Genomic DNA, 24,213 nt, shown 5'->3' on the forward strand with positions numbered 1-24,213 from the left:
TTTCAACAGAGGTCATGAAGCGGTTGGGTGTATCGACTATAACACATCTGCAACCATACACCATCGAGTGGCTTCACCAAGGACGAGATCTACGTGTCAGCCAACAATTCCTTCTTCCCTACAACATCAAGCCCTTCACGAATGAGGTACTGTGTGGTGTTGATCCTATTGAAGTTTGTGATGTATTATTAGGAAAACCACACTTATGGATGCGACATGTTGTATATGAGTCTAGACCTCGCTCTGTTATTATTTCTTTGGGAAATTATACAGGATACTAGAGGTATCCCCACTTACTGCCATCTGTTTGATCTTTGCTAAGCAATGCAGTGAGGTAATCTCCCAGACTGGGAAATTTGTTTTCTTTCTAATTTTCTCTCAAAGTAAGGGGAAGGTTGTAGCCACATCCATGGCCCCCGTGAAGGGTTCCTCCAAGCAGCAGAAGCAGGTGGATATGGTCATGGAAGAATATAGGACATCTTCTCCTCACCTATAGGGGTAACCTTGCACTGTCAGGTCAAACATTCAATTGATCTGACTCCCGAAGCACCTCTACCCAACAAGCTGATATATCGCCTCTCCATTCTGGAAAATGAAGAGACCAAGTGACAAATCCATGAGTTATTGCAAAAAAGACACATCTGATGAAGCTCCTCACCTTGTGGGAGCTCGAATGTACTTGTACATAAGAAGGATGGGACCTAGAGGCTATGCATTGATTATTAGGCACTAAACAAAATCACTTTTAGGAACAGGTATCAAATCCCACGGATTAATGACATGCTGGACCAACTCAAGGGGGACAAGTATTTCAACAAGATCGATCTGACGTCTGGTTATCACTAGGTTCCAATAGAGCCCATAGATGTATGGAAGACCGACTTTAAATCCAAGGAAGGCCTTTTTGAATGGTTGGTTATGCCCTTCAGGTTGACAAATGCCCCTGTTGCTTTTATGAGGCTAATGTATGACATCTTGCGGCCCTTCACCAACTCGTTCATGGTGGTTTATCTGGACAACATCCTCATCTTCAGTAAGAGTTGGGAAGAACACTTGCAAGATATTCGACAGGTCCTTTAAACCCTTCAGCAACACAAATTGTGTGCCAACTTGGAGAAATGCACCTTTGGGATGAACTAGGTCCAATACTTGGGTTGCATCATAGATGAGCATGGCGTGCATGTGGACCCAACAAAGATCCAAGTCATTTAGGATTGGCTAGCCCCAACCACTATAATAGAGCTTCGCAACTTTTTGGGCCTTACAAATTTTTTTAGGAGGTTCATGTTGGGATTCTTCCATATCACTTGGCCTTTGACTTAGATTACTAAGGGCAGGGTGAAAGAAAAGTTTTCCTGGTTCGAGTCCCAACAGAAGGCATTCGTTGAGTTGATGCATTGCCTCTGCTATATACTGGTACTCACATTGCTAGACCTGTAGAAACCATTTTAAAGCGAGATAGACGCCTTGGACTATGTTAATTGTGCAGTCCTCACCCAACACAGGCATCTAGTGGCCTATCATAGTGAGACACTTTCCAATACAATTCAGAAGTAACCCACCTATGATAAAGAGATGTATTCCATCATGCAGGCTTACCGACAATGGCGGCACTACATTCTTGGGAAGGAGACAGTCATCCACACCGATCACTGACTTCTTCAGTTTATACAGACACATGGGAAGTTTCAGAATGATCGCCATCAGAAGTGGTATACATATCCGCAACAATTCCACTTGAACATTAAAATACAAAAAGGGCAGCACCAATCATGTTGTAGACTGGCTTAACTGACCCCTAGTTGCAACACTGACTCTGTTCTCAAATATTGTGGTCACAAGATCTCTGGATGGCTTCAACTAGACAAAAATGATCCAGATTTCACCCTGACATACTAGATTCTAGTAGCTAGAAAGCAAGTTCCTAATTTCCACCTCTAGGACTCATTATTATACTACCTGGGCCACCTTTGTGTTCCTTCAAGCGAGTGTGCCAAGCTGATTTGGCAGGTGCACTACAGTAAGGTTGCAAGATACTTTGTTGTGGATAAAATTGTGGCTATACTACAAAAGTACTTTTATTGGCCCAAAATTTGTCTGGATGTTGGGAAATATATCAAATCCTGCACTGACTACATCATCGCCAAGCGAACCATCAAGAAGCAAGGCCTGTACACTCCTCTGCCTACTCCTAGTTAGCCATGGGAATCCATCTCCATGGACTATATGTCTGGCCTCCCTTCTACAAAGCATGGTAATGACTATGTATTTGTGGTCATGGACATATTTTCAAAGATGGCTATATTGACGGTCTGCAGGAAGAGTATCATAGTAGAGGACATTTCCAAACTCTTCTTTGAATGAGTATGGGTACATTTTGGGATCCTGTAGACCATTATATTAGATTGGGATAGTAGGTTCCTGAGCACATTCTGGTCAAGCCTCTAGACACTATTGGACACCAAGCTCACCAAATCGACTGCCTTCCATCCCCAGAATGATGGCTAGACGGAGGTTGTCAATAGGATGATAGTGCACATACTCTGCATATACAACTCCAAGCATCCTCGAACTTGGGATGAGAGTCTTCCATATGTGTAGCATAGTTATAATAGATCTCTCCATAGCTCGACTGGTTATAGTTGCTTTCAAGTGGGTCTAGCATTTCAACCATTTTGTCTGATTAATGTTGCCATGCCTCATGCGACTACACAGACAGAATCCACACATGTACTATCTAAGGCTGATAAAGCGACCAAATTTATTGAACGCATCCAACACATCCACCAACAGGTTCATGACATCCTAGATAAGTCAAATTCCAAGTCAATCAGCAACATGATCAACATTAGGTGCCACACAAGTTTCAGGTGGGCGACAAAGTCTAGTTGCATTTGTAGAAAGAATGCCTTACTGGAGCCCATCGGAAGCTCAGACCACTCCGATATGGTCCTTACACCATTACCAAGGTTGTGGGAGACAATGCTTTTGAGCTCAACATTCTCCCATTCCTTGGCCTGCACCTAGTGCTCAATGTGGACCATCTTCAACCATACTTCCCACCATTGTTGGACACATCAAAAATTGCAGAACAACTCACACCAATAGAGTTAAACCCAAACTACATGGAACATGCCACTATTTATTGGATTATGGACACATAGGTCAAGAAAATTTTCCAGCAAAAGCTCCAACTATATCAGGTTGTCAAAGTTGGCCAACTCCTGCACCAAGGCAAGTGGCTCACCAAGGACCAGGTTCAACATAAATTTCCTCACCTCATGGAGGCTCTACATGCAATGGGGGCCATTGCTTCCTGGGGGGGAGGAATGATCCAGGTGGATATTGGTGACCACCCACCTATCCCACCTAGACCTCCAATCAGTTTCATTTGTTTCCTTGTTTATTTAAGCATTTACTATTTTTAGCATTTTTTCGGGTCCCGAACTTACAAAGCACTTTTGACCCCCTAAACAACATTCTTTGATGTTCGTTGTAGGCTTGTTGCCAAAGTTAGGGGCCTGTGGAAAATATTGTACTACTTGGAGAGACTTTTCCAACAAGGTATTGTACGCACCAAACAAAGATAATATGACCAAGTTATGACCCCTAGGAAGTTGGTTGCCCAACTAACCCCAATGGGGCCCACAAACTCTTGGCGTTACATCTTGTGGGGTTAGGGTTTTGGTTGTTTAGGGTTTTCTCATGTTTTTCAATAATAAATAGGCCCTTGAGCCTCATTGTAACATAGTTCAAAGGCATGTAGACGCCACATCTCTTCTTAGAGATAAGCTACCATCGCCTGAGCTAGTCTTATTTCCATTCTGTTTGTAAGCATATTTCAATATTTGATATTAATGAAATGAAGTGTTATTTCTGATGCATCTGTGTATTTATGGTTATATTTTTAACTTGTTGCATTCCTATTTAAATTCGGATCATTGAAATATATAGCCATTCAAAATAAAAAGATAAAATATTATAAAATAATGTTAAGAAAGTTTGTCATATGTTGTCTACTATTTTGATATTGATAGTGAGAAATTAGAGGACTCCATGGAAGAAGCAAGTTGTGTAGGCATGACACTAGCATCATTAATTCTCATCCTTATTCTTGGTGTAAATAATATTGGTTTTTGTAGTTATTTGTGTGTTAGTCTTAAGATGTTTATAAATATAAATAAAATAAAGGTAATAATGTTTAAATTAAAACAAATCAAAAGCTAATTGATATTATATTGTTGAATAAAGAGTTAATGAAACAATATAAATTTTTTCAAAGTCTTGGTTTTGGGAAAAATGAAGTTTTGTCTAGCTATCCTAATGATTTTGTATGAATGTGCAGTTTGAAATTGTAATATTTCTACACAAAAATAAAAGAAAATAAATTAAATTTAAGAGTGATTTATAATAAATAACCATAATCTAAAATCAATTATATTAATTCTTAAAATCAAGAAAAATACATCTTAAATAATATTTTTTCCAAATTATAATTCCTACGTTAATAATAATGTTACACTTAGACAAATAATGAATAAATACAAAATAATTAAAATGAAAAATAAAAATTTCCCTAACATTTCTTTAAACATTAATAAAAGTTTAAAAGAAGTTGAAGCGAAGATGCACTAAATTGTGGAGAGAATGCCGTACAAAAATTTAATAATATTAAAAGAATTATAATAACTAAACTTATAAATATAAGGTAAACTATAAACTTATAAATATAACGTAAACCATATGTTAAATGAGAATAACAAAAAATTGTATTACTATAAAGAAATTATTAGCCCCAAATTAAAATATCAAAATTATTTCATTATTATTAATTTAAAAAATAAAATAAAATAAAATAATTATTTTAATGAGAACAAATTTCCTTGAATCGATTAAATACCTACAATACCTTATATAAATATGTGAAATGATGAATGCAAAAACAAAATTGAATTTCTCTGGGAGCCATTGGTCTAAACTAAAATAATATTAATTTACAATTTTTTTTTGCAATAAAATCTAACCCATAATTTATTAAGGCACAAAAAATAAATGAAATTAAAAAAAAAATCATTTTCAATTTATTTCATGAAAATCATTTCTATAAAAATTCTAATTTATTAGTTTATATTTATAAAGTTTGATTAAACAAAGTATTCTTATTAAATAATAATAATCTTAAGCATAAATATATGATAATATTTTAAGATGACCTTTCATCTTGATGATGGCTCCTAGTTTGCACTCGAAACATCAATTAATAATGTTCACCGTGGATAAAAATCTGGAAGTTATTTATTCAAATCCTGACCACCACAAAAACTTGCAAACAAGATCTTTTAAATTAGTAACCCTTAATATGGTTTAAGTTTTGTGATTGTATCCTTGATTTTTGTGTGATTTGTGGCCAGTTATGTATGGGATTTTTCCTTCTTCTGTATTGTATTGCTTATGATATAATAAGCAAAATTAAGGGAGGTACCACTACCTACCTTACATCAAAAGGGTATTGTGACTAGAGAGGAGACCATTAAACTCAATGCAAGGCAGGGTAGTAGGTTAGGAATCCATAGTATAAAATTGATTGATAGATATGACCTAAATAACAAAGGTAAGGGATTGGTCACAAATAAGAAAAACAATGGCATTACAATATCACCTATAGGAAAATGAGACTCCAAAGTGCCTTTGAGAATGCTCAGTAAATTATGCAAGGCACAAACCCAAGACAAGAGAGTCATCGAAAGAGCGGACTGCTCTAAGGCATGTTGTGCCAAATGATAGTGAGAAAAGGTGGCAAAGGAAATTAGAGTGTAACTAAACTCCCAAAACCAAGCAAAAGTAAAATTACCTAGAACATGTGACCAAGGCTCCAGCTATGATGGAGAAGGGAAACAACGTGATACGAAAAAGGAATTAGGATCAGGGTTGTTTGAAAACCAACCCACCAATAATCCTAGTGGAAAAATACCAAAACTCATGAAGAGAAAACCCCAAATTCAAGAGTATTAATGTCGATCGAGTTAAATACATCACATCAGAAAATTCATAAATTTAGAGCACCACGCATAGAGTTTATAGTACAAAATTGCAAAATGATGGGGTTATGGGTTAATACCCTTACCCTATCCTACCAAAGAATTTGCAAAAGGAAAAAAACCCATAAATAAAATAACCATAGAGACATTAAATATCAATGTGTTTCCATTAAACCCTGAGGAGAAATTCTCCAATTAATGTTACAGATAATGGGGTTCCTAGGGTGTTAAGCCTCTCTTGAATATTACAACCATGAAGTTTGGTGGAATTTTAACAACGATAAGAAAAACTAGGGACTACTAGAAGGAAGCCATAAGTAGCCAACAAGAATTGGAACAATGTAAGGGGACAAGAAAGGAAAGTGGATTAGTTATCCTCATCATTGTGTTGAGCGTAAGGAATGTGAGAGAGGGGTTGGTCCACAAGATAAATTACCTCCTCACCTCGGCCTACAATGAAGCATCACTAGACCCCCGATTTCGAATAGTAACCATCTTGTATAACCATAGCAAATAAAATTCAATGTTTTGAAAGACGAGTCTACCTGTATCATCGTCGATCTCTCTCGAAGCCACAATACATTGTAGATAACCACTGTCAAAGTGAGCAATATTCAAGGTAAAGAGATCAAAAACATGGGTAAGCATCGGGAATTACACTAAGATCTATGGATTGTGGAAAGGGGAGGGGAGGACAACTAACCAGAGCAAGGGAAAATGAAAAACAAAAAATGTATAAGGTTAGTATCAAATCTAAACATGCAGAGGCAAGAAAAATGAGACCAACAACATTGAACCATAACTGCGATGTGAAAGATGTCAGAAACTGTAGAGTTGGATGTGTTTCACAATGAAATGATATATCTTCCACCTATCTAGTGGGCATATTTCAACCTCAGATCAACTTGCAAGCTGGTAGTGAGCTGCCAATACACCCATAGAGAACTTCCCGTTAGGAAAATGAGGGATCACCATCAATTACTCCATTCAATGGTCCACAAGATTCCAAGGACATGAAAGACTTGAGGTAATGAGGAGTTAAAACTAGTCTACACATTAGAGAATTCCAATGGTGTTGGGACAAGAGTATTCCATGTGGGGTAGGGTCACTAACACCTGTCTTGAAGTGGCTTGACCAACTACTAGTAATTTGTGCTTGAGGTGGTCTTGGGACGTTGTCTTGAGTATTTTGATGTGGGGTGGTGGTATTGTTGGATATCACATATGTATCATAGTTGAACAGAGTAATCTTGAGGTCAAGCGTTATGACAATATGAATAATGTGGTTCAGAGACATGGATCAAACCCTTCCGTAGTGTATGAGCCCATGACTGGGGATACATGTCACATTTAACTTTACTAAAAAAACACAAACATAGGGAGGAACTAATATCTTAAAAAAAATAAGGGCATTTATAAAGGAATATCATAAAGTAACCTAAAAGATGTTACATACACTTAAGTTGTTAGGATTTAGAAATGTATGATTAAATTTAGTATTATTTATATTATTACTATTATTATTGTATGATTAAACATGAAAATAAAATTTGTAATAAAATAAAATTTTGTTTATTATTAACTTATAATTATTTTCGAATTAATAAATTATAAATGATATGTATAGTTATTTATTACATTGAAAGAGATTTTTAAATTGTTAACCAATATTTTATTATATTTATTTATAAAAGGATTTTTAAATTGTGAAAATTAAAATCAATATGTTATAGGTATTGGAGTCCTTATATGGGATATTGTGGATTTATAGGCATAAGGTGTAGGAATTTACAGGGTAAGTTCCTCAGAAAGAACACCAAAAGGACACCGCTCACAACCAGATCACAGATCAATACACCAGTATTTTTGATGTGGTTAAAACCCTCAAAGAGGGAAACAGTCCACGGCCTGCGCCAATTTGGCTACTACAGGCAATTTATTAATCAAAGAATGAAAATTTACATAAGCTTCTCTCATGCACGGATTACCCGAACAATGACCCTCCATGCGCTTTAAATAGAACTCATGGACCAATCGGGTGTCAAGCCACGGATCAAGTGTCGGTAATACCGAGGAGAGAGTGAACCGTCGGATCACTACATATCGTGACCGTCGGATTGTAAGTTACAAAATGTACAACGGTAAAGAAACACACTTTACCTAACTCTATACCTAACTCTATACTAGACCAAGTTGAACTTAACTATTTCCTATGTGTCGAAATATCCTAACATCCCCCCTTAAGAACAACTTGGGATAGGATTGAAGGATTTACAAATATGACACAATAGGAGAAGGAAGGAGGCACTAGAGCCTATCCCCCCTTAGTGACAACTTCTTGAACTCCAAGCATATATCGAAGTTTAGTGAACTTCGCCTCTGTGAGAGCCTTTGTGAAGATGTCTGCAACCTGATCATCTGTTGAACAATATTGCACTTCAAGAACATGGTCATGAATGAGCTTTCTAATGAAGTGCATGTGTAGTTCAATGTGTTTGCTGCACTGATTCTGGACTGGATCTTTGCATAGCTGAATGGCACTTTGATTATCACACCAAAGCGTGGTTGGATGCTACTGCTCAAAGCCAAACTCTGATAGGATCTGACGAAGCCACAAGGCTTCCTTACTAGCTTCCACGGCACCACGATACTCTGCTTCTGCTGACGAAAGAGAAATGGCAGCCTATTTCTTACAAGCCCATGTAATAGGTCCTGAACCAAGAGTGAAGACATAACCGGCAGTAGACTTCCGATCATCAGGGTCAACAGCCCAATCAGAATCAGTGAAACCAACTAATAGAGGAGCTGCTTTGGCACTGTAATGAATCCCAAACTGTACTGTACCTCGAACATAATGAAGTAATCTTTTAGTTGCTTTCCAATGACTTTCACGGGGGTTTTTCATAAAACGAGCAACAAGGCCAACAGCAAAGGAAAGGTCAGGACGAGTATGGGTTAAATACAAGAGTTTTCCTACAAGTTGACGGTATAAGGTAGCATCAACTTCAGGAGAAGTACAAGAGACTGAAAGTTTGACTCCAGACTGAAAGGGAGAAGGGGCTGGCTTACAGTCTTCCATGTGAAAATGACGAAGAATATCACAAGCATACTTGGACTGGGAAAGGGAAATACCTTCCTTGGATTGCAAGACTTGAAGACCGAGAAAATAGTGTAAGTGTCCTAAGTCTGTCATTTCAAATTTCTTTTTAAGGCTGGACTTCACATGGTTGATAAGGTTGGGATCACTACCAGTAAGAATAAGATCATCAACATAAAGAACAAGGATGATAAGAGAGTTGCCCACTTTCTTGGTGTAGACATTATTGTCAGAATAACACCTAGAAAAGCCAGATTCTAAAAGAAAGCTATCCATTTTGGCATACCAAGCCCGAGGAGCTTGCTTGAGACCATAGAGAGATTTCTTAAGTCGACATACAAGGCTGGAGTCTGTTTGGATGAAGCCAATGGGTTGTTCCATATAGATTTCTTCATGAAAGTCCCCATGCAAGAAGGCAGATTTAACATCCATCTGATGGACTTCCCATTTTAAAGAGGCAGCAAGGGAAAGAACAAGGCGGATAGAGTTCATTTTGGAAACAGGGGAGAAGGTTTCAGTGTAGTCAATGCCTTCAACCTGTGAAAAGCCCTTAGCAACAAGACGAGCTTTATGTTTATCAACTTTCCCATCTGGTCCATACTTGGTTCTGTAAACCCATTTACATCTAACAAGTTTGCGTCCCTTTGGTAGAGGAACAAGATCCCATGTATCAATTGTCAACAATGAATGATATTCTTCATTCATAGCTGCTTCCCAATGTGGATGGCCTGAAGCTTCTGCAAAAGTGTCAGGATCATGATTTACTGGAGCTTGAGCCAGTAAAGAAGAGGCTCTTTCAAACTGAGAACGTGTACGTCACTAATCTGTAGGATCACCGGCAAGATCACCTGCTGCATCCCGAGTAGCATGGACCCATCTTGGAAGTTGAGGATCCTGAGAAGGTGGGGGAGGATTGTCATCCTCACTTTCATCATCTGAAGAAGAAATGTTTTCAAAAGTAGAAGAGATAGGAAGAGGTGGCACATCCGCCGGACTAGGCTCGCAGGCCGATTTATTTTCATCAAATTTTACATCTCTTCTAATGATAACATTTTTGGACTTAAATGGAATAAGTCTATAACCTTTTACATCTTCAGAGTATCCAACAAAAGTACATTTCTCACTCTTAGGTTCTAAAGCTTTATGCTTTTCATCTGGAATATGGGCCCATGCTTCACTTCCAAAAACACGAAAGTGACTTACATCTGGTTTAATGGAACTCCAAGCTTCTTCTGGAGTGATATTCTTTAGAACCTTAGTAGGAGTGCGATTGATTATATAATTTGCACAATTAATTGCTTCGGCCCAAAAACTAAGACTGAGTCCTTTAGATTGCAGCATACAATTAGCCATTTCCTTTAAGGTGCGATTTTTCCTTTCAGCTACACCATTTTGTTGTGGAGTGTATGGAACAGTATGTTGCATTTGAATTCCATTTTCAGTGCAAAAGTTGATGAATGTGTTTTTAACATATTCTCCACCATTATCAGTTCTTAGCTTAAGAATTTGATGTCCAGATTGTTTTTCAACAAAGGCTTTGAAGGCCAAAAATGTGTTAAATACTTCGCTCTTGATTTTTAAGAAGTATACCCAAGTGCGTTTGGAGAAATCATCAATGAAAGTTAAGAAATACTTGCAGCCAGAGAATGAAGCAACAGGAAGTGGACCACATAAATCACTGTGCACAAGCTGTAAAGGGGCTGAGGCATGCCAAGAGGCACGTTTTTCAAAACTGTCCCGATGATGTTTTCTGAGTACACATCCGGAACAAACACCATCTCTGCAAGATACCATAGGAAGACCTGTCACCATATTTTCTTTACATAGATGCTGAAGGGAGCGATAGTTTAAGTGACCAAATCACTCATGCCAAAGTTTGCTCACTTCATCATTATGAGCAACAAATACTAAGGGAAGATTTGATGACCCAACATCAGCAATACCAGTAGCTAGAATCTGTTTAGGATCTCTTAGATCCTTGATTACAACATCATGAGGTGAAAATTCAACAATTTTACCTTCACCTAAATGAGTTATCTGATATACAGATAGAAGGTTGCACGATAAGGTTGGAACACATAATACATCATTAAACTGACCATTGTCTAGATGAACAGTTCCAGTCCCTACAACATTAAGAGATCTATCATCACCAACATATATATTTTTGGTGTTACAATCATTTAAAGAAGAAAACATGGCTTGGTTTTTGGCCATGTGATAAGAGGCTCCAGAATCAATGAGCCACTCATGAGAATGAGAAGAAGAAGATACATTTAATGCATAACCAGACTGAGATGATTGACAACGACATGCAGAAAGTGCCATTCCTGAAGTTGAAGTTGAAGTATGCTCCACATGGATGTTATGTTTCTTCATTGCAGCTTCCAAGGCTTCCATCTTCTTAAAGCATTTAGATTCTAAGTGGCCATCTCGATTACAAAAGTTACAATGTCTATCAGTCTTCTTCCATTTGTTTTTATTGGTCTTATCATTTTGCTGAAATGATCTTTCATTTTGAGGGTGAGTTTGCTTAGGACCCTTGTTTGGTTTAGGACCATTCTTTTTAGGATAGGACTTCTTAGGATTCTTTGAATTTGGTTGCTGCTGGGCGGCTAACGCTTTCTTGGAAGAGTTTCCAAGATTAAGAAGACCAAGGTGTAAGAGTTTTTCTTGTTCTCTTATTAAAGAATCACAAAAAGAGTCAAAGGAAGGGGCCTTGTAGTCTTTTCCTTGACAAATGAAAGCTTCCCTTGTAGAATGGAAGGTGGAAACAAATACAGAGTAGGCTGGTCCCAACTTAGTAAGGATGGAATAAATAAGGTTACTATCTTCTTTCTTAACCTTAACACCTTCCAAGAGATATCTAAGGGTCTTGAATTTGGACAAGAAGTCTTCAATGCAAGAAAAATTATTAGGATCCAATGTAAACAACTCATTTTCAAGTTGATGGGCTCTAATTTCATTTTTAATCCCAAAAACTTTAGTGATTTGTTCCAATGCTTCATGAGGAGTATCAAGTTCTGCAATATGGAATCTAAGATCAGGAGAAATAGACATCCCTATCAAACCACGTGCTTGATCTTGTCTATTTTCCCATTTGGCAGCCTTGTCTTCATCTTTTGGTTTCTTCTCTTGGCCTGTGGCTATTCTGTAGAGACCTTTACTTCTAAGTAAATCTTCCATGTAGGCTATCCATTGGAAGTAGTTAGTGCTGTCAAGAATGACTTGGCATGGACTTTCCATTTTAAAAAAAATTGAAGCTGAAGATGTTGAAAGTAAGTGTTCCAATGGATAGATCTTGAAAAATTAGGCGGTTTTAAAAAAAACGGCTCTGAAAAAGGCTTCCGGATGAAGAAGTTATGGCTTTTTGAAAAAAAATTGTTGAAGTTGCCGGCAAAGTGCGCGAATTTGCGGAAATGAAAAAATCCGCCCCCACAAAATGGGGACTTGAACCCAAGACCTCTACTCTCTTAAAATAGCTTTGAACCAATTGATCTATACAAAAAATTTGAGAGAGAGAGAGCGAGAGAGAGAGAGAGAGAGAGAGAGAGAGAGAGGGGGGGCCTTGGTTTGCGTGCTTGCCTTGAGAAAGCTCTTTTTCCCTACAAAACACAAAACCGAAAACCCAACACGGACATGCAAAGAAAACGAACCTTATGGCTCGAAGTTAGCTTTAGCAAAAAAACTAGATATTTTTAAAAAATGAACCTTGCGGCTCAAAGTTAGCTTTAGCCGAAAAACTAAATATTTTTCTCAATGTTTCTGATTTTCTGAGATCACACTAAGGTGCAGGGAAAAGAGCATACGCATGAGAAAAATCCTTCCTTTCTGTTTCTGATTTGCCCAGATCGCACAGAGTTGCAGGGCAAAGAGCATACGCAGAAATGAAAGGTATAGATCTGGTTAAAAAAAAAGCTAAATAAACCGAAACCGAAATAAGCAGAGAGAAAATAACAGTAAACTGCAAATAAAGACTGTATACCTCCAGATCTTAAAAATGACGCAGCTAGGGCTACCGGAAACCTTTTCGCGTGAAACGAAAGGGGTTCCTCACTGGAACAGATGCTCCGAACACAACAGAGCAGTCCTCTCGGCCTGAAAGCAGTCAGAAACAGCAGATCTAGGAAACGGCAGTCGGATGCAGTTCTACCAGCTTCAGATTTGGATCACCAACGGACGCGGCCCTCAAATAGCTCTGATACCATGTAGGAATTTACAAGGTAAGTTCCTCAGAAAGAACACCAAAAGGACACCGCTCACAACCAGATCACAGATCAATACACCAGTATTTTTGACGTGGTTAAAACCCTCAAAGAGGGAAACAGTCCACGGCCTGCGCCAACGTGGCTACTACAGGCAATTTATTAATCAAAGAATGAAAATTTACATAAGCTTCTCTCATGCATGGATTACCCGAACAATGACCCTCCATGCGCTTTAAATAGAACTCATGGACTAATCGGGTGTCAAGCCACAGATCAAGTGTCGGTAATACCGAGGAGAGAGTGAACCATCGGATCACTACATATCGTGACCGTCGGATTGTAAGTTACAAAATGTACAACGGTAAAGAAACACACTTTACCTAACTCTATACCTAACTCTATACTAGACCAAGTTGAACTTAACTATTTCCTATGTGTCGGAATATCCTAACATAAGGGGAGTTTAAAAATGAGAATTTAATAAAAATAACTGTTATTTTTAAGGATGCATAGAGAATAGGGAATTTTTTTACTTAAAGATATATTAGGAAGAGGTTTAATAGAATGCATTTAGAAAGAATTATAAGTGGACTTAAGAGTAAAGAGCATGTGTTTGCTCCTAAGTGGTCATAGATTCAAATATATAGGATTAAGTATATGTACATCTCAATAGACTTTAATAGTCAAATCATTACACTAACGTAAATCTCTTATCCCACAAACAATTTAATCTAATATATACTTATATTCATGTGCGAATGATATTTGTAATAATCTCTATCCACTATTGTAATAAATTATGGACTACATGTATAATAATGTTATCTATTTCTTAATATGAAAGGTTTGAAATTTATAAAAATAATATTAACAAAGTTCAAGATGTTAATATCATTATTTTTACATTTAAAATATTTAAAGGTGGTAGATAAAAAAAATATAAAATTGAATTTGAATTTAAAAATTATTTAACTGTTATCTATTTTATTGTAAGTTGATTTTATATATATATATATATCTATATATATATATATATATATATATATATATATATAAAATTAAAAAAATTATTTATTTATAATTTAGTAAATTTAAATTTGTAGATTTTTTTAAGTAAGTTTTAGTAGTCAAATTATTGGGCTAGAAGGTGAACCCCTTCTCCTATAAACAATTCATTGGGCTTGAAGGTGTTCCTTCTCCCACAATTAATTCATTGGGCAAAAATCCAAAATCAATTCATTGGGTTGGAAGGTTTAATTCCAAGGTGATTGGGACCATGTTTTGTTCTCCAATCTATCTAGATTCAATTTCAACATACATGTTTGTTTCATTGTGACCAGAGTTTGTTTTCTCATCTACCCGTATTCAAATCCAGGAGATATGTTTGGCCCGTTTTGATAAAGCTGGAAGAGGGGATGATGGCCTACAAAGATTACTCCAACGAAACGCTGCATTTATTCACATGTTTCCTATTATTTATTTTTCTTTTATATTAATTCAAAATCTCATTAGATTTATCCTTTTTTCCCTTACCAAATTCCTCTTTTTTTTCCCCATCCACCAAGGTTTAATTCCAACGACTTATTGGGATAAGGCTCCAATTCCAACAAACATGTTTGGCCGGTTGTCATACAACTCCAATTCCAACTAACATGTTTGGCCCATTGGCCAAGTGATTGAGCCCTCGGCTCAGTGAGTGATCCTTCAGCCAGCCTTGATCCTTGAACCTTCGGCCAGCCTTGAACCTTCGGCCAGCCTTGATCCTTGAACCTTCGGCCAGCCTTGATGGAGCCCCATCATCCCCTGACTTTATCATCCAGCTCTGACACCTTCCTAAACCAGCTTCCCTCTCTCTATGCTTCCAGCTTCCAGGTGACTTCAAGCTTCCACCTTCCTAAACCAGCTTCCCTCTCTCTATGCTTCCAGCTTCCAGGTGACTTCAAGCTTCCACCTTACAGAACCAACTTCCAGCTTCCAGGTGACTTCCAGAACCAGCTCTCAGCTTCCAGCTTCCAGGTGACTTCCAGAACCAGCTTCCAACTTCCCTCTCTCTATGCTTCCAGGTGACTTCCAGAACCAGCTCTCAGCTTCCAGCTTCCAGGTGACTTCCAAAACCAGCTCTCAGCTTCCAGCGTCCAGGTGACTTCAAGCTTCCACCTTCCTAAACCAGCTTCCCTCTCTCTATGATTCCAGCTTCCAGGTGACTTCAAGCTTCCACCTTACAGAACCAGCTTCCAGCTTCCAAGTGACTTCCTTCCAGGTGACTTCCTGCTCTCCCTGATTCTGACACCTTACACAAAAAGAGCGTTGGGTGGGTACACCATTTTAGCAGATCTATCCCATATATTGGGTGTGACTTCCTGCTCTCCCTGATTCTGACACCTTACACAAAAAGAGCGTTGGGTGGGTACACCATTTTAGCAGATCTATGCTTCCAACTTCCAGGTGACTTCAAGCTTCCAGCTTCCAGGACAGTTTAACGCATGATGTTAGAATGTCAAGACTGAATCAGCTTGACCCTTCCAAACGGAGGTTTCCACTTACTTGAGGTGATGAGAATGTAAGTGGTCCCGAGGGGGCTGACATGACACCCAACCACACGGCTGTCCAAATATGAGTTAAACTGTACAGGAGGATATGGAGGCTCTCCATCAAGGCGTAGGATACAGATTCACAGATGACGTTAGGGAGCCAAGGTTAATGCTCTGCTTGCCTAAATGGGTGGTAACTCCAATTCCAATGAACATGTTTGCCTGATTGTGATAACCCTAATGATTACCTTTGCAAGATTACTCCAACAAGAATTCACCTTTGCAAAATTACATTTTTTTCTTTCTATTAAATTTATTTTTTATTTTTTCGTTACCAAATTCCTCCTTTTTCCCAAAGTATCATATTCAAATTTCCTATTAACTTTTTGTAATTTCTATTTAAAGGGATTGACTTGCTCATTTGTAGATATCATAGCATTACAAGCCAATCGAAACTGATTGGGTGTTGATAACCCTTGTTATCTATCTAAGCAAATTATTATTTTTAACTGAAGAAATCAAATTTAGAACAACTCTCGAGCATACATAGCCCTCATTCTAATCTGCGTTATGGATCCCTGGGAGCTACTGAGGAAAAACTGTGAACAGTATTTGGATGCTGAGTTTTGGGACATACTCGTACATGAAAGCTATGAACCCTCGGTGCACAGTGCAGCTGAGTGCTTCAACCCTGAAAGAGCATGAAAGGATAATAAGGATAGTGCAGCTGGGTGTTCCAATCCTGAAAGAGAGGATTTCGGGCATAGTCTATCAGCTCCTTCCTTTGCGAGTCCTGAAGCAGAGTGGGCTCTGATAATGGACGATGACGAGGAACTGAACGAGATCAAAAGTTCATGTCAACTGCAGAAAGACCAGTCTATGTTCAATGACGAGGAACTGAACGAGATCAAAAGTTTATGTCAACTGCAGAAAGACCAGTCTATGTTCAGCATGAACATACAACAACTATTGAGACTTGCCGACCCAAAATTTGAGTGCACTGACTCTCTTTTTCTTGATGAGAGTCGTAAGAATCTTGACGATATTGAAAACGACTTGCTGCCCTCTGAAAGATTTTTCTGTTGATTACTTCCTAAACCCTGTAGCTCTCCTAGATACATGCAGGTTGTTCTAAATTTCTTTGCTCTGCAATATATATTTTTTCTCCTTTTTAATACTTTTGTCTATTTTTTTTTCTAACGGAAAAAATCATGCCCAGAGCAGCTCCAGAGCATACATAATCCTTTTATTAGTTACTTATAACAACATGGACTCTCAATCTTCTTGCAACAAAGTGGAGTCAGAGAATGCAATGCACCAGTTAGAATCGCGCCAATTACTTTTTAGTAATTTCCCGGTCTTGTGGAGGTTTGCCGTTACACCAAAATCTGCAGGTTGGTAAACGTAACAGACAGTGACTAGGATCTCCAGGGTGGAAATTATGGATTCTATAGAGGTGCGGTGATTCTTCCAACACCCCCCTCAAATGCAACTCGGGGGAATCGAACCTGGGTCCAAGCTCTGATACCATGTGGAGGTTTGCTGTTACACCAAAACCCGCAGATGGTAAATGTAACAAACAGTGACTAGGATTCCCAGGGTGAAAATTACGGATTCTATAGAGGTGCAGTGATTCTTCCAACAAGTCCAAAAGAATACAACAACGAGAAAAAATACAACAACGAGAAAAAACCAGTGGGTTAGGTAATGTTACAGTAACGTGTTAGCGAACTAGTGTCACATATTGTAAATAAAATAATAGTGAAGTTGACATGAGGTGCACTGCTAGTTCTCTGCAGAGTGGACTGATGCAAATGAATTATCTAAATTGCCAAAGATTCAACGGTTAATACAACTTTACTACTTCACATTCAGAGTTCTGAACACAGGAAACAATATGGGATGGAGCTGAATCCATGGTTTCTGGCATGGTCATATGCTGTAGTTAATATATGTAGGGTTTTGACGGGTGATTATAGTTTCTTCACATTCAATGCCCAATTATAGTTAATCTAGTTGAATGAGTAGGTAAGAATTCATATTCTATTATATTCATATTCTATTATTAATTTGGTATATGGTATAAATATGTACGTTGGGTTACCAATTTGGTATATGGTATAAATATGTACATTGGGTTACCAATTTGGTTATTTGGTATAAAAAGATACAAAGTGTTTAGAACTCTAATGTGTTTTGAATGTCTATTTTAAATTTACATTTTATTATTTTTCCAAAAAAATAAAATATTTATATCCTCTCTAAAAAGAATATGTATATTTTTCCTAAATAATTATGCATATTTTGCCCAAATAATTTTAAGTATTTTTTTTAGTTTTATGGATTTTGATTTATCAATTTTTTTTCCTATTATACATATTATTTGTCATATTATAAAAAGTGATCATTATTTTATATATATATATATATATATTCATTCTTGTATGGTAATTTTAGTCATTTTCTTTCAGTTTTATGGATTTTGATTTACCATTTTTTTTACACATCATTTCTGATACTATAAAAAGTGATCATTATTAGTTATTCTTTTTTACTAAAAGAAAAAATGTAAACATTGTTGTATTGCCATTTTATATACAAGTATTTTGGAAAAGGTCATCCACAAACCAATTTTCATGTATGTATATTAATGGCCTTAGAGGTTACCCCATCTATGGTCCCTCGTGTTTAAAGTGTAAGCATCCCTTCTCATTTAAGGAAAAATGTGTGAAAAGAAGAGTCAATTGAAATCTTGTAAAGGCTCCTCCATAATATGTAATAAGGGAAATACTCTAAGATTTTCCACTTGATTTTGTTTCGTTTCCATTTCATTATCAAGGGAGAGTCACCAAACACATGAATCTTTTTTTCATTTCTTTGCTACTTCAAGGATTGTCCATAGCCCCAAGAATACAACCTTGTTTTTGGTGCCCCTACCATGAGCATATCTAACCTAGATGATGTGGTTTTGAGTCAAGAGAAGGACCACCCCTATACCACAAAAAGAAGGGTCAGCTTAACAAGGACCATAAAAAAAAGCCAAGGAAATGTTATGTCAATGGAGGCATACATAAGAAGCAATGTAAATTGATGTTTTATAATCAAAGATTTCTATTTCATATTCTTTATTTTTGTAAATAGTTGGAGACATGTGTTGCTTTATCGCTTGGGAAATTAGAGCCGTGATGGAACCATAGTCTTGGAAACATCATAGAGTTTGATAAAGTTTAGGAAAACAATAAAAAAACTAAACTAGATAATAGAGCCACCTAGAGTGCAATCTTACTATAAAAAAATGTAACATAAACAACTAAGAATAGTAGATTGATCAAAACCCATTATTTCAAATTGTGGAGTCAAAGCCATTAACAACTATAGGTTCCTGGTTGGCATGGGAGTGACCTAGGTTCGCGGGAATTCCTATTTGATCTTCAATTCAACCAAGTTGTTGGTCCAGATTCCTCTTTAGTTGCAACTCATCCAACATTAGAAGGATTTCCTGTTGGAAGATAATTCTTCCATGTATAATTTAGAATTAGTTGCAGATTTGTAGGTGGATGTTGAGAGAATATCTCAACCTCCCTATTTATATTTGGAATTGGTTGGATCTCACAAACACCATAAATATGTGTTGTATCCGTGTGATTTAAGAAGATAATAAAATTGTTCCTTTGTGTGTGTACCTCTGTTTTTTACATTGTATCCGAGCCTATATGGACTTGACTCCCTCTAGGGAGGGGCTGGGAAAATGAGAGATATATGAGATTTAATACTTTGTACATAAATTAGTAGAGGTGTGTGTGGATTTTCGATGTGCTAGAAAATACTGTTGTATGTTTTTTTGTTAGTTGTGTGTTTTGCGTGCAATGTAAAATTGTGAGTGGCTATGTTGTTCTAGCGTTGCGATTGTGGTTGTCGTCATCAGAGTCTTATGCAGACAATGCTCACTGCGACTGACATCATATTCCCTACAAAATGGTAAATCAACAACAATTGCACTAGATCACCCACCGCACATCGTTATAGTCGATGGACAGAACACCAACATCATTACAATCGATAGAACTTGCAGTGTTGGAACTGTGATTTTTTATTTACCATATATTATATCAAATCCTTCTGCTCCATCATCGATTTCTTCTGGCCATGAGAAGTCGATCTCAAATGAGTGTGGCACCTCGGTATACTCTTGTGATGGAGAAAAAGTACGAGAGGCGATTCCTCTCTATGGTTTTGAAGGACCCATCTGTGTGTGGAGTCTCGCAGTGTTTTTGAAGGCCAAGCTACCTTTCCAACAAAGGCTCAGTAAGGGCACTGATGGATTTTAAGTGTGGCTATGTTTGCACTAGAGGCAATGAGAGCAGTTAGCCTCTGTGTCATTATCTATTAGTGTGTCGATGTTCAAAGTTTGTGTTTTGTGTTGAAAACTGCAAAGTCTTCGTGCGGTGTCCACTAAGGAGGAGTTTTTTACTTAGGTGAGTTTTTAAATTGAATGAACTACAATTTTTCTCACGCATGCCTCAACTATATTTCGGCTAGTGTGTGCATAGTCCTTTCTGCTGTCCTCCTCATCTGTCTATGGGACTTTAATTTACCTTTGAAACTGCGTCATCAAGGTCAGGTTTCACCTCTACAACGAAACTGACAGAGATTGATTCTACATATCCTGGGATTTGGTTTGGTATATCGGGAGTTGGTTTGGATTCGTTGGCATAATTCTCCCTTTATTTTCCTTTCATATGCTATGAGCGGGGCTATTTTTCTAGATTATTTGTTTCAATCAATTTTCTCCAACTACATAGTTTGAAGGAACCAATTTTGAAGAGCATTGCTCACATTGAGCAGAGTGGAATAGAGGAAAGCAGTTATGGACTGTGATTGGTTTTGTTGTATTTTTTGTTAAGCAGTTTATTTGTAAGTTATATTTGGTGCAGAACCAATTATTGAACAGTGTTTCATAAATCAAATTAGTGGTTCTTGGTGCTCGGAAACCCTTGAACACATCACTAGTTTGATTTTGTTTATACTATTATGGTTTTTTGTTCTTGGCACTCGGAAACCCATAAACAACAACTACAGGTTACAACATGAGATCCAAGTGTGTTGATCAGTATCTGGATTAGGGGCAAAAATTTTCTGAAAATAAAAGTGATTGGAATCAATCAAAACCTGAACTATCATGTCCGTCTCAATGATATGATCCTAACACAACTTGTTTCACTCAAAACGGAGTTTGTATGAGAAAGATATCGTGTTATGATTGTTTTGTCAAATAGACAAAATTTGGGTACAGGCTGACTAGGATGCTAACTAGGAATCTGTATAGCCCAGTCAACAAAAAGAATATTCTAAGGAATATTTCATGGAATATTCCCACAGGTGGCTTAATTAGGTTTTGACAATTGTCGGCATGTTATTAGTCAACAACATTTTTGGTTGACCAATGAGAGCCTGAGACGTGGCAAGCCTAGAGGCTGCCACGTGCCATCTCAAAGGTTGGGTAAAAGTTATTGTTAGGCTGGGGAATCAAACTCATGACCTTGCCCACACAAACTTGAAGCCTTACCTCTATGCCACACCATGTTGCTTAACAATTATGGGCTAAAGGTTTCATTTAAATTTTAAGTGTCGAAGGTTTGGGAGGTGGGCGCTAACCTTAACCTTAGCATGTGAACGCACCAATGTTAAACTCTAGAATTTACCATAATCGTTAGGGTAGCTCCTCTTGAAAAATCACCCAATTTAAAAAAAAATGGGTCGAATCGGAGTTCGTGTGTGGGAGATATCACTCATTTAAAATAAACTATTTTTTTCAGAACTTTTGTGATGACAGAAAAAATTGTAGCGTGAATCGGAGATTCTAGGGTGTCTAGATAAGGATTTCCAACACCTGGGAAGATACAAAATGGTCCTTCTGCTTCCAAAAATAGGTTATAATAGATATTCTGAGTTATATTGGCTGAATTATGTCCATTTTAATTCTGGAGCAACATTCAAAGCAGGTTCTCGTTGGAGACGTGCCCTCCCACCCCACTTTAGTAGGAAATTTCTTCACATTCACCAGTTTCAACATAGCAACATTCGACTTGGGTTATTTGGAGACGTGCCTTCCCACCCCAGGCTATGTAGGCACCTGCTACTTCATCAACAACCAACATCATGGTTATGGGCCAACTGCACAAAATCCTTGTCGTCAAAGTCCATTTGCTAGGCCGCACACAATTAGTATCACAGTTGGTCACAAGCATTACAAGGTATCTCTATCCTCTAATCTTCATTTGTCATGGTAATGGGTCATCCACAAACCCACACTTCGTCGAAGTCCATTTGCTAGGCTGCACATTGTCAATATCACAGTCGGTCACAAGCATTACAAGGTATCTCTATCTTCATATCTTTGTTCATCATGGTTATGGGTCATCCACAAACCCACATTTCATCAAAGTCCATTTGCTAGGCCGCACACTGTCAGTATCACAGTTGGTCACAAGCATTACAGGGTATCTCTATCCTCGGATCTTCGTTCATCATGGTTATGGGTTAACTACATAAAACCCTTCTCTTCAGTGGCTCTTCATATTCAACAAAGGCTTCACAGAAGGGAACTTCACACAATGGGGACCATTGCTTCTTAAGGAGGGAGGAATGATCCAAATGGAAAATGGCATCAACCCATGGTATTCATCCACCCATGGAATTTACCCATGGTATTGTAAGTGGCATCCATTCATGGTATTTATCCACCCATGGTATTGTAAGTGACATCCACCCATGGTATTCATTCACCCATGGTATTTTCCCATGGTATTGTGACATCCACCCATGGTATTCATTCACCCATGGAATTGACCCATGGTATTGTGACATCCACCCATGGTATTCATTCACCCATGGAATTAACCCATGGTATTGTGACATCCACCCATGGTATTCATTCACCCATGGAATTGACCCGTGGTATTGTGACATCCACCCATGGTATTCATTCACCCATGGAATTGACCCGTGGTATTGTAACTGAAAAATACTATAAGTAACAAGTCACATTTTCTAAAAGGACAGTTTGTTTGCCACAATGTAGCTCTTACAGTTACTCTCCATTTTAATAAAAAAATTCTTTGTGGTTTTGTTTAATGGGCATACTCCTCTTTTTATTCTGGCATTTCAATTTTTTAGATCTTGGGGGCCTCCCCCCAAGATCTGGATCAGAAGGAGAACACTATACTTCAAGAGGATTTGATGGCCATGAAGGAGGAGAAGTAAGATCTTCTTGAAAATATGCATGAGATGGAGATTCAACTCCATGACGCCAAGGAAACCCTAGCCAAGTATGTGCATGAAAATGAGGTATGAAATTCAATTTTATCTTCAATTTCCTCTCAAAATGAATGTTTTGGTGCTTTTGAAAGACACGCTAGAGGAGTAGGGTCCAAATTATTGATGAATATGGGCTATGAATGTAAAGGGTTAGGCAAACATGCACAATGCATAGTTGAGCCAATTGTTTTTGAGGAAAGGTCTAGGTATTTGGGTCTTGGTTATGGAAAACATGATGGAAAATGATCCAAAGCCAAGGAGGCACATAAAGGTGTTCCAAGAAGGACTTTCATTACATGTTACTTAACTCAAGATTGTGAAGTTTGTGTTCATGAGGAATGCAAAAGTTTTATACCCACTTTGCAAGAAGATGCTCATAAGCATGCAACTAGTGGAAATGGAAAACAAGAGGATGTTGAAAGCTCTAAGGTCATTGAAACCATTGTTGGTATTCTGAAGAGAGCTGCTACCTCATCAAATTCACCTTCTCAAGAAGGCAACAAAGGTGAATATGCAAGGTATAAATCGGCCTTTAATCAAGTCTTTCTTTATTATGATAAACATGGTAAATCTTCACATAAGATTTGGAGAAAATTCACACGTTACTTTTTTGGTTTGAATAACCATATTGTTTCAAGGTGTTGGAAGAGGATATCCATACATAGGAAAATTTCAAAACATAATAGACAGAAAGCCAAATGTCCATTGGATAATGGAAACCATGTTGAAAAGAAGATGCAATTATTTTTCACTCATTGCCATAAACAGGGTCATCTTGTAGGAGTGTTGGACTTTACATCCAACAAGTCATCCACAATATTTGAAGAACGTAGAGAGAGATTTTGGCAAGAATGGGAAATAGGATTCCATAATTGATGTGGGTCAGGATGATACACATGATGAAGTGAAACTTAAAGAAGCACCATTGAAATGGTTTGGAAAGAGATGGTTAGATTTCTTAACCAATTAAGGCCTTGCATTTCTTTTGATAATTGATGCAAATCTTGCCTTATTGATGCATT

The sequence above is a fragment of the Pinus tabuliformis genome, chromosome 5_2 (assembly GCF_031772625.1).
Source record: "Pinus tabuliformis cultivar Carrire ecotype Pingquan chromosome 5_2, CPIR1, whole genome shotgun sequence".
In the NCBI taxonomy this organism is placed as follows: Eukaryota; Viridiplantae; Streptophyta; class Pinopsida; order Pinales; family Pinaceae; genus Pinus; species Pinus tabuliformis.